This window comes from Heterodontus francisci, chromosome 30 (genome assembly GCF_036365525.1).
Source record: "Heterodontus francisci isolate sHetFra1 chromosome 30, sHetFra1.hap1, whole genome shotgun sequence".
In the NCBI taxonomy this organism is placed as follows: domain Eukaryota; kingdom Metazoa; phylum Chordata; class Chondrichthyes; order Heterodontiformes; family Heterodontidae; genus Heterodontus; species Heterodontus francisci.
Window position 1 is genome coordinate 31,806,744 of NC_090400.1, and position 12,794 is coordinate 31,819,537.

Genomic DNA, 12,794 nt, shown 5'->3' on the forward strand with positions numbered 1-12,794 from the left:
AAATTGTTCCCATTGGCAGAAGAGTCAAGAACCAGAGGACACCAATTTGAGGTGAATGGCAAAAGAACCAAAGGCAACATGAGGAAAAACCTTTTTATGCAAAGAGTGGTTAGAATCTGGAATGCACTACCTGAGAGGATGGTCGTGGCAGATTCAATTGTGGCTTTCAAAAGAGAATTGGATAAGCACCTGGACAGCAAAAAAAATTGCAAGACTATAGGGAAAGGGCTGGGGAGTGGGACTAGCTAACTTGTTCTTGCAGAGAGCCAGCACTGACTCGACAGGCCAAATGACCTCTCTGTGTTGTAACTATTCTATGATTCTATTCTGTGAAAACATAGGCAGCGTAAAACTTTTTTTTTCAAAATCCTTCTCAGGATATCAGCATCGCTAGCAAGGCCAGCATTTATTGCCTATCTTTAGTTGCCGTTGAGAAAGTGATGCTGAGCCTCCTTCTTGAACTATAGTCCATGTGGTGAAGGTACTCCTCCAATGTTTTTAGGTAGCAAGTTGCAGGATGATGAAGGAAGGCAACTCTCATGCAGCCCTTGGGTATATGTCCAAGTCAGGATAGTGTGTGACTTGGAGGGGAACTTGGACTTGATGGCATTCTCATTTTTGTCCTTCTAGATGGTGGAGATCGCGGGTTTGGGAGGTGCTGTTGAAGAAGTCTTGGTAAGTTGCTCCAGTGCATCCTGTCGATAGTGTAGAAAATGCAAACAGACTACTCGACTGTGACTAGAGCTACTCTGAGGAATCTACCCCACTAAAAAATGAATCAATGCCCATTATCAAAAGCAACAAAAAGTCAATTTTTTGCTTGTTAATGCCCAGTCACACCAGTAAAGATGGTCTTGTGCAGCACACTGCAACTGCAGATGCATTAGTGAGCTTACCCCGAGGGAGATTTTGAAGTACCACGACTGCAATGACAAAAGTAAAAAGGGGGTTGTTTTAATTAATCCACCCAGCAGGAACGTGATGCCATTGATTTACACCCCTCCCGATTTAACCTTACACTGACTGCAATGGAAAGTATAATTGGACCGGCTGTAAAATGGGTGAGTGATCCAACCTCATCATTTTCCAACCGGTGGGTTCAGTTAAAATTATCCACCAGGTTATTGGAAATACACAGAAGGTAAGTCAGCATCCGTGAAAGAAATAGACAGATTTGGGAGTGGGGGCACTACAAGGCCCTTAAGATTCCAAAATGGTATCCACTGTGCAGGTGCACATTTCTGATGCAAAGCACACTGGACGCCTTATTAGTTAAAGGGTTAGCATGTGCACACTTCATGTCCACTAGAAGAATGCAGAGCAGGCAGGTCATGACATCAGCTGATCTGATAAATACTGCCATTTTCGAACGCCACCCTCCAGCCACTTTACCTCATACAGCTGAACAAGACATTAAACAAATGAAGGGCCCTTCCACACCACAAGCGCTATTTAAAGGGACCCTGAAATATTGACATTAGTTGCTGACTTATTTCTTCTGGCTGTTGGTGCAATTGTAAATATTTTTGGAGCTTTTCTATACTTGGTTAAAGTTTGACTAGTCGCAGGCAGTGGTCTGGCTGGCGCTGAAGTACTTTTTCGCTGACTTTAAGGCTTCTGTACAGGCCAGGTGCTCCCAGGCCTGGGTGATCAGTACGCCTTCCTCTTGGCATTAAGCATGACTAGGAGAACGAGCAGAGATCATGCAGAGCAGGACAAGCTGCTAGAAGAGAGAGGAGGAAGAGTGGGAGATGGGTTCTCAGAAGGAGACCATGTCTGCAGAGGGTTTTTAGGGAGCGATGTGGAGTGCTGTGACAACCTGAAAGCCATTTTTCATGCTATTATCCAGAACTGTGAAGGCAGCAGTCTGAGCTTCCAGTCACACTCAGATGTTGGGTGGAAGCTGCTTGTGCTGCAATGAAATCTAAAACACGGCTACCAGATGCTGCATCATGGCTGGTTCCACTGCTGTGCTGCTCCATTTCGGAAAGGATAGGCTCAAGCTCTGTGCAAAGCCCTGTGCCAAGTTGGTGCTAGATTCCTCCATGCTCCTTGACATTGAGGGCAAGTTTTCTGTCAGGACTTCTGCAGGTCAAAACTACAGATTATTTTGCTTATTATTTGTTCTCAGGTCAAAACTTGGGAACGCTTGATTATCTGCCAATTTCCACTGAGCACTGGTTGGTGCAGGCAAAACATTCACTCCTTTTTGGGAGATAATGGAGGCTGCACTCTATAGTGGGGATTCTTCTATAGGCTGGCCCATCAAAGTCCTCATCTGAGTCTTCTGCAGCAGAACTAGTGTGTGACCTCGATCTCTAGTGAGCTAGCTGGCACCTGCCCTATCCTTGCCCCTGTAAGATCTGGCATTTGCTTTAATTTATTTGGAAGACATAGGTCAATTACAATTACAGACTAAGTTGGGAGAGCCAGTCTGAAAGGGACTTCCAGCTCAGACTAGCTACAAAACCACACAGGTTCAAGGGTGTTTTCACAAGCTTCACAGACTTTATTCAGTTTTCCACAATAAGCACGAAATTGTGCTACTTGGAAAAGGGCATTGGTCAGCAGTTGTGTTCACAATGGAACACTGGTCCTCAACCTCCAGTTAAGTGTGTGTCCGTTCTCTAGATTGAAGTTTATCTTCTGTCTTTTCTTCTTGATGATGATGTGCACTTAGTATTTTATAAATCTTAATTTTATACATCTTTCCCAGCTTGGCTGTGTGCCATATTAGGTGTAAATTCCTTTTCCAACCATCTGATTGGTCAGTAATTACCTAGCTGCTCTTCTATGATGGTACCTTGCTTGAGCCTGGCACATAATCCACAATTTTCCTGACCTCTTAGCACCTGGTTTATGCTTCCCTGATGCTATGAGCTCCGTCACAAAAGGTCATATCTTGATCTGATGCCCCCTGCTCTGGCTATTCATCCACAGTGACCACTTAATGGGATTGATATGTGCTTATCTCGTTTCACAGCTTTGTGACCAGGCAGGGTTGTTTGCAGTTTTCTGTTAAAAAGCTAACAGTCTACCTGGGGTAATCCACAGTCTGACGACTTTTAAATAAAGGGTCTTGACAAAGTCTGAATTAACCCGTTCCATTGTTTCTCAACATGTTATGACTTGTCCAGTAAGTAAACTTACTTCATGCTTTGTGGTTATGTTACCTACGGAACACAATTTTAACTGTTATACTTAAGGATACAACAACTAAGTTCCAACAGTTTTATAAAAAATAAACTCAATCCTACACCCCCTTGCCCTGGCTCCAGCGCTCTTGTGCCCCATGTCTCACCACGTGCAGATCCCACCTCTATGCTATCCTCTAAATTATGTGCAGTGTCAGTATCTGAGCTGGTAGCTGCGAGTGTGAAATCGAGTGATGGGTGTATCTTCATCATCGCTGGCTTCTTGCTGTTCCTCCATTGCCTGGGTGGATTGCAGTTCTTAGGTATCTAAAATGAAAAAGAGTCAAGGGAGGAGAGATGCTTATACCATCGACAGTTTCTAAATCAGAAAAGATTGTGGGATGAGGAGGAAGCGGGATGTGAGAAAGGGCATTAAGTATGAGGATACTGTTATCTTCAATGGATTCAGTCCCACTGATGGCCATGGACACAGAAAAGGCCCTTCCCATCTCCTTTATTTGGGTTAGAAAATGCAGACTGTAATGAACTGTGTGCGACGTTCATCTTTCTAAATGCATAAGAATGCTTGTGGTTTTACAGTTTAGTGTACTGCTGCCATATCAAAAGCTGACTGTGCTGCCCATTTACCATAGGCTCTGGGAGATTCCTGGGATGATCCCGAGGTGTAGAAGTTCAGCGCCACAGTGCCCTTCATTGCGACAGCATTGGGGACCTGCCCCTTCTCACAGGGCTCGGTGACCACCTCCCTGGAGAGGCAGAGGGCTGAATTTTTCCAGCAGTGGCTAGCTTCAAAGACAGTGCGGCACATGCGCGATATGTCTTTGGCGAACCATCTGCCCCTGATGACGTCGTCGGGGGCGGGTGCTCCATCCTCAGCAATGGCGTCTGGCGCCACTGCACAGGCACCTGCGCCATTTTTAAAGGGCTTGCAGCCCTTCATTTTAATTCAAATGTTTAAAGATACAGGACCTGTGAAATTGAAATGAAAAAGTTATTAAAAGTTTCAATCTCCTCTCCCACCCCCATGTCTATGATATAGGCATAAGGGGCCTGTTGCCAATTTGAGGTCCCACTGCAAGATTGGTTTGTCTGGAGACATTCAGGAAAACAGGTGTACATGTGGCCTAATAAGTGGTCTTTAATGGGATTGCTGTTAGACAGCAACCAACAAGGTAAGATTTAAAAATATACTTACTTGAATGTGGAGCTAGGAAACATAGGAATACTCATAAAAAACGCAGGCTACTGTTGCTTTTGCTAATAATTTATTTCCACTATCCGACTAGTGATCATCAAGAGGTTCTTTATCCTCAAAGGTGTTCAGAGGTGACAGAGAGAGACAGAGGGAAATGTCCCAACTCCAGAAAAGTATGCAAAATCTGCTCCGGCTGCAGTCGAGATGGGGGTCGAGATCAAGGAGGATCTCCAAGAGGTGAAGAGCCAGCAGGCCTTGCTGTTTGCCACGGAGGCCTCCAAGATCATCTTCCAGTCCAGAGTCCGCTCCGTTGAACAGGATGAGACGTGCTCACATTTCTTTTTCCAAAAGGTACACACAAAGAGCTCTGTGATCAACAGCCTAAAGGAAGAGGATGGCTCGGTAACGTCATCGCAGTCTGACATACTAAGGATTAGCAAATTCTTTTATGCTGGGCTGTACGACGTGAAGCTCACGAACAGCACAGCCTCCCAGTCCTTCCTGTCATCTATCATGGAGGTCTTAGATGACAGCATGAGGGAGAGACTGGACAAACCGCTAACCCTGGATGAGCTGACAAATGCCGTCAGGTCCTTCGAGACGAGTAAAACTCCCGGAAGTGATGGCTTTCCAGTTGAGTTGTTTTCAGCTCTGTGGGACTGGATTGGCCCAGACCTTCTGGAGGTATGCTTCTGGCCGGCAGCATGTCAGAATCCATTAGGAAAGGCATCATCCCCCTCATCTACAAGCGGAAGGGGGAGAGGGCGGAAATCAGAAATTGGCGTTCCATCTCACTGCTTAATGTAGACACAAGATTCTGTCCAAAGTCATCGCCAGTCGGGTCAAGTCTGCTCTGGAGTTGGTGATTCACAATGATCAGACCTGTACTGTACCGGGCAGGAAGATCTCTGATAGTCTCGCACAACTCAGGGAGATGATCGCCTATGTACAGGACAGGAGGGTGGACACCTGCCTCATCAGCTTAGACCAGGAGAAGGCATTTGACAGGATATCGCAATCATACATGATGGACGTGCTGTCCAAAATGGGGTTTGGGGAGGGAATCTGCAATTGGATCCAACTGCTCTACACGAACATCAGTAGTGCAGTCTCAATCAATGGGTGGGAATCAGAAAGTTTCCTGATTAAATCTGGAGTCAGACAGGGCTGTCCTCTCTCTCCTGTCTTGTTTGTTTGCTGTATCGAACCTTCAGCTGAGTCCATTACGAAGGATGCAGTCATAAGAAGAGTGACAATCCCAGGCAGTGAAGGTACTCAGGTCAAAGCCTTCCTATACATGGACAACATTGCCGTCTTCTGCTCGGACCCGCTGTCCATTCACAGGCTGATGAGCATCTGCGACCGGTTCGAACTGGCCTCGGGAGCCAAAGTAAATCACAGCAAGACTGAGGCCATGTTCTTTGGGTACTGGGTCGACTGATCCCTTGTCCCCTTCACCGTCAGCTCAGTCTACCTGAAGGTGCTAGGGATATGGTTTGGAAAGGCCGGGGCATGCGCCAAAACCTGGAAGGAGCGAGTAGCCAGGGTACACCATAAACTGAGCATGTGGGATCAGCAATCTCTCTCCATTGTTGGTAAGAACCTGGTCATCAGGTGTGAGGCGCTCACGTTGTTTTTGTATGTGGCGCAGGTCTGGCCCATACCCCACTCTTGCGCTGTGGCGGTCACCCGAGCCATTTCCACTTTATCTGGAGATGCAAAATGGACCGGGTCCAGAGGGAAACGATGTTCAAACCTCTAGATAAAGGGGGAAAAAACGTACCCAATGTCGCCCTCATCCTGATGACCACCTTTGTGTGCGGCTGCATCAAGGTGTGCGTAGACCCCCAGTACGCAAACACCAAGTGTCACTACGTGCTGAGGTTCCATCTGTCCCCAGTGTTGCAAAGGATGGGTCTGGCCGCATTGCTGCGGAATGCTCCATCCAGTTGGACCGTGCCGTACCACCTATCCTTCGTAGAAAAGTTTGTGCAGAAAAACACCTTTGACCACCAATCCATCTGGCAGTGGTCTGCACGGAATGTCCTCAAGGCCCTATGGGAAAAGGAGATGGTGGATCTTGTCAGATAGTTCCCTGAGCAGACCGCCAAAGACATTTGGTGGAATGCCTCATCACCAGAAACTTTCAAACAAGCACCATGACATAGCTTGACTGATGGTGAGAAGGGCCCTCCCCGTCAGACCCTACCTGCATGCCCGGAATCTCGCCGCCTCCACACGCTGCCCTCGAGGTGGCTGTGGTGGGGTAGAGACAGTTGCCCACCTCCTTCTGGAATGTGCCTTTGCAAAACAGGTGTGGAAAGAAATGCAGTGGTTTTTGTCGAGGTTCATCCCAAGCAGCTCTGTAACACAGGAGTCTGTGCTCTACGGGCTCTTCCCAGGGACGCACACCAAGATAAACATCAACTGCTGCTGGAAGACCATCAACTCGGTGAAAGACGTTCTTTGGTCTCCCCAAAACTTGCTGGTCTTCCAGTGCAAAGAGATGCTCACAAACGAGTGTTGCACACTGGCACATTCCAAGGTCCAGGACTACGTGCTGAGGGACAAAGTAAAGCTTGGGGCAGCCACCGCAAAGGCTCAATGAGGAAAAAGCACTGTGTAAGGTCCTTCTGCCGTAGAGAACTGAGGGGCTGGAGCTTGTGTAAAACCCCTCAGGCTGTATGCACCAAAATATGGTTTTGCTGTGTAATGCAAATGTGTATTGCATGTAAAATGGAATGGAAGGGTTGTGAGGCACCTCACGTTCTGTATTGAAGAAAACTGATTTCTTTTGCACTTTCTGGAATGTCAACTTGGAACTGTTTTGTAATGTATTTTTTACAGATTTTTATGAATAAAGTATATTTTTGGGAAAAAAAAAGTGATCACCCCAAGCCACCGCTGCCTGCTGATGTAGTCACTCCTACCCCCGCCCTCTCCTCACTTACCTGATGGTTTCTACTAGAAACACAGCAGCCTAATTTTCAGCAAAGCTTCGCAGGGCAAGCTGCCCCTTACACTCGGGCCTGACCTTTCAGGTGCTGGGACTGCACCTCATGCACTCAGTAATGGGTGCATCCAAATTTCTAGGCCTATGTTTTCATAATCACATATAAAATTTAGTTAAAATTTCTAGCTGTAACAATTTGTAAAAATTGTATAAATGTTCACAATCGCATGTTGGTGACAAAAAGGGTTTTCTCTGTAAAGGTTATACACAGGTTGGAGTGATAGCTGAACTGAAGTGGACTAAAGAAAACTGTTCAAGTAAAGAGAATTTTGTCCTCCTCAGTATAAATGTTAGGAATCTGGAAATTTAGAAAAGTGGGACTTCCATTATTCACACTCCAGTTTATCAGCATCCCAATTATCTGTCAGAACTTCTGCTGGTCAAAATTACAGAATATTTCCTTTGTTATTTGTTCTAAGTTCAAAAACTTGAAAACTCTTGATTATCTGGCAATTTCCACTGAGTTCGTGTAGGAAAACATCCACTCCTTTTTGGGAGATAATGGAGGGTATAGTGAGGGTTTTTCAAAAAAGGGAATATTTCTCATCATTTTCCAGTGATCTATGATGTGAACTGGCTGCCAGGAGAGAAGCTAATAGTGGTTCCAGATCAGCATCATACTTTTCCGGTATATCATGGGCACCATGGCAACGTGCAACAAATCAATAATCCTGGTACATGAAGACGCGGTCTACTGAGATAGAAAATAAATCTAACACTATACATTTTCACCCATCCATCCAGGCAAATTCACATATATATAATCTCAATCCAAAAGATTCTCACTGAAAGCCAGATAAGCCCTGTATTGTAATGAGGGTTGAATTAGATCCAAGGCATTCGGTTGGATTCCAGTGAAAATACTCGCTTAATCATTTTCCTAGTGCTATAATTAAGTCTGGTACTTTAAGGGCTAAACCTCGTACAACAGGGGAAGGAAATTTTATATCAGTCGAACAAATGCTAGCTCTGCTGGACTAATTTTCAGAAATAACAGTGTTATATTGCCATTCTAAAGGAAAATGATAGTATTTCTCATAAATACTATGATCCAGGATCTAAGATGTTATTAAGTGCCAGTACTGAAAATGCTGATTGCTAAGTGAGGGATGATGCCATATCAAGATCAGAACATTTCTTGTCACTTTGCCTCATGTATTTTACATCTATGTTTGGCCTTACTTTCCTATATAATTTAGTTACCAACTTGGGTGCAAACACATCAGAGGGAATTGATTTTTTTTACCCAGTGGAAGGTTTTGGGACACGCTGCTCAAGCAATGATATGAGGGTACATTTTGCTGACACCCTACTTGCACATTGCTCAATTTCATGGGGGTTCTTTAATGTAGGCACACAATGGCCAGGATTTGATCCGAGCGATGGGGTTATCGACCTCCGGCAAAAGTACTGGCAAGAACCCCGCATCGCCCCTTCTGTGTAAGGCTTGCCGAATCAAGGGCCAATTAAGCATTTAAATGGACAGCGGTGGGCCTTCCATGGGATCAAGCACTCTGGCAATGGAAGTCTCACCCTGAGAGTTACTGGCCAATCAGAGGCCAGCAGCTCTTTAACTGAGCAGTGCCACTGCAGAGGCGGTGGCTGCTGCTGGGCCCCCCCCTCCTCTTGCCGGGTCCCATGTTAAGTGCCTTTTAATGAGGGCCCCCGCCTCCGGAGCCAGCAAGCAACCCGCACAGTTTTTCTTGCAATGCTCCCCATGCGGCGACAGGTCTGCCTGTCGCCGGGCTAATTGCGGCAGCGGTGGGATGAGGCCCTTAATTGGGCATTATTGCCCACTTAAGGGCCTCAATTGGTGGTGTGACGGGAAGGCTTTTCACAGGCCTTCCTGCCTCAGACTTAATTTTTTAATGGAGGCAGGAAGGTGGCGGTGTCCCCCCTCACCCCACCCCTGCCCCCTAAAGGCCTGCTTGGGTCTGCAAAAAAAACCCGACCTGAGCCCGACAAAACCACATCCGACCCGAGCCTGACCCGGCCCCAGTCCTTCCTTTTTTGCCGCGCCCGACCCGACCAAACCCGACCATCAGTTAACTTACCTTCCTTTTTCACTTTGTTGCTGATCTGCACAAGATTAAAATAACTGCAACAAAACCACATTTCTAGTCCAAAAATTAAATTAACAGTGGATCCACTTACCTGTGATAGAGCGCGTCTGACCCGGCCCGACCCGAGCCCGAATGCCAGACCCGGTAGTGCAACCCGACCTGACCCGAACCCGATTGTCAGGTCCAGTCAGGTTCGGGTTGGGTAACAGGCCTTTACCGCCACCGTCCCACCTGATTACATGCTCTCCACGCCTCCAAACCCGCCACGGGGAGAGCATAAAATTCCCCCACCCCCGCCTGACATGTGGCAAATTTTCCTTCCTGGCCATGTCATAAGAGAAAGTTGCTGAGTGTAATTTAGGTGAAAAGCAATAAAAAAAACTTGAATGGCATTTAACCTAGGCCTCTCACATACCCGATTGTCACGCTCATGCAATACAAACTTATGAGATATAAATACGAACTTATGAAGAATACTTTCCTGTAAAATAAAAGGAGTTGAGAGTTCAGGTGACATTTTCTTTCCTGCCAGTACACGTGGAACTGCAAGAACCCCAAGCTAAATTCCATGTCTGGACAAGTCTTGGTGAAGTCATTAAAATGCAAATGACTTTTCTGGACATATTTTTGAGAAGTCATTAAAATGTAAATGACCCTTCCTGTGGTAATAGCTGCAATCCTCCAACTAATTAAAAAAACAACCGGGCTCACAATACTATGGCAAACTCTTCGACTCCAAAATTGAAATTCAGAAAATTGTTGTGAAAAGCTCTGTTTTATCAAGATGGTATGTGGATGAGTGATACCGGACTCCATTGTCTGACAATGGCCTAACCATCAGAAACTATTTATAAGGACAATGGAAAGAGATGCTCTGGTCACATGATAGAAACTAGGGCCTGGATTTTGTTAAGCTCCCAATGTTGAGCTCTGTGGCAGGAGTGGGGGGGAGGAAAGTCGCACCAGCAGCGGCCGCTGGGATTCCCAAACCCGTTCTTCCCAGTGGCAGTGAGGTTCCATGGAACACCCCCCATCTGCGCCCGCCCTCCCCACCGCTCAGCAATGGGACCCAACTTTAAATATTGAAATAAACTCTATGCATACTTTTAAATCCAATTCCCCGCGATCTTACCTTCGGACCCGGATCTTCTGTGTGACCTGCGGCACTCATGCGCCTTCACTTTCCCGTCAGGGAAAAATGGTGTCATTGAGGTGGGGAAATGAGGATCAGAGCATTTTTAGTGTAGTGGGTTTGGGGGGTGGGGAAACGGGGTCAACTCTGCATTGTTAGTGTGGGGGGAAGGGGCGACTTCTGCACTTTGTACAAGTTCAGTGTATTGGTGGGGGTGGGGGGGGGGGGGGGGGGGGGGAGGAGGGAAGCGGGCCAAACATTTCTTTTTAGTGTAGTGGAGGCAGGGAAATGGGGGCAACTCTTCATTCTCCAAGCAGGGCTGGCAGCCCTTTAAAATTGCTGCCTGTGCAGAGACAGCTGACGCTGTTGACGGCGTCACCGAGGCCGCCCACACCATGTAATTGGGCGAGGTTGGGGGGGGGGAGGTGGGTCAGCTGCCATGCATATTAAAATGAGCTGCCACACTCAAGATCGCGGTGGTGTGGTGGTGAGTGGCCCTCACATACAGGCTGCCACTTGTTTCACCCGCCACCGCTCCCAGTGGCGGGAAAATAAAATCCAGCCCTAGGTTTCTGATAAAGGGTTCTAATAAGGCACATTCTGGGCAGACAGAGATAGAAAAACATCTATGTCAATGAAGGGAAACGACCCTGCCTAAGACCACCAGCTTTAAGCCACATGTAGGCAGAGACTTGGGTTGACCTTGAACTCTCCACCTGAAGAAACGTAATAGGGCTTCACCATTGAACCGTGACTGGAATATAACAACAGAAATCTGCTCCTGCAAACATAAAACAACTGTGAATCTGTCTTCCTAAACCTCCTGAGCTTTGCTTCAGTGGAGAGAAAAGGATTACAGGCCTGCATCATTTCAAGTCTTCACCCCAGAGTAAAGCAAGTGTAACAGAGAACTCCAGAAATCATAAGACCTAAACGCATTCTACTTTTATAATCACAATCTTTCTTTTGTGTGTGTATCTGTATGAGTGAGAGAGTGGGCGTAGTTGCATATATTTAGGTGTTGAACAATAACCATTTATCTTTCTTTTAAAACTTACAAGAAAACCTGTCATTTGTCTGTTCCTGACAATTAAAGCACTCAGGAGCTGAACACTTTTTTGAAAACGCGCTGTCTTCAGTCAGTCGAGAGGTGAAAAGGGGCAGCCATCCCTATCGTCTCTCCCCTGTCTGTAATATTATCTAGATGCCAGCATGAGGTTATCACTGGTAGAGCCTAGTCTACCTAGAAATTCATCTCAGGCAGTGGCACAAAACAGGCGTTACTGGATTGGCTGGCCTTTATGTGTATGCCTAATATTTAATTCAATTGACTGCAACGGACTGAATACCAGGTGCTGCATAGAACAGGCAGCCGTGCAATACCATTACCACTTGAGATGAATTTCTATCACCTACTGGGGAATAATGTGCAGCACAAAGAGAATTAAAAGGGAAGAAAAGCTTAAATAATCCAATAAACTGAAAATACGTCGGTCACATCAGCATCAATCTTACTTAAAGTTCACAAAACAATTCAGCAACGATAGCACATTACCATGGAGGCCACCTTCATGATATAAGTTCCTTGTTTCTCAACTCCAATATTGGTTAAGAAATAATTATAGGGCCGAAATTTATGTTGCCGCCGCTGTGCTCGACAGCGGCTGTGAACAATGGTGGCCCGCACGCATGGGCCAAGCTTCATGGAGCTGCTGCAATATTAAACGCGGCAGCTCATTTAAATGGCTGGGCATACCCCCCACCCCCCACCCCTGATGATGTGGAGGGGGCAGGCAGTCCATTCCCGGCAATGGCGCCAGATGTCACTGCGCTGGCTCCGACACCATTTTTAAAGGGCTTCGAGCCCTACATTGCTTTTTACATTTTTAAAGGAAAATGTGTTGTAAAAACTAACATTTATTGATCTAGACCCTCTCTCACCATCCCCGCCCAACAACCATACATTTAATTCCTTGCCCTCTCCCCCACAAAAATTCTTATCTTGTGCACCTGACCTCACTGCCACCCCAAGTTCACAAACTTTAATCTTTACCCTGTCCCTCCATCCCCTGCACCAATTGCCCCGCCACAACCCCCAATGTCAGGGAGCTGTAAAATCCAGCCCATAGTCTTTATTTGTTTTCCCTTTTACTATTCTTCCAATTTTAATTATATTTTCATATAAATTTGGCGAGACTTTGAGAAGCAAGGTGAAATAGTACCTTTGGTGCTTTGT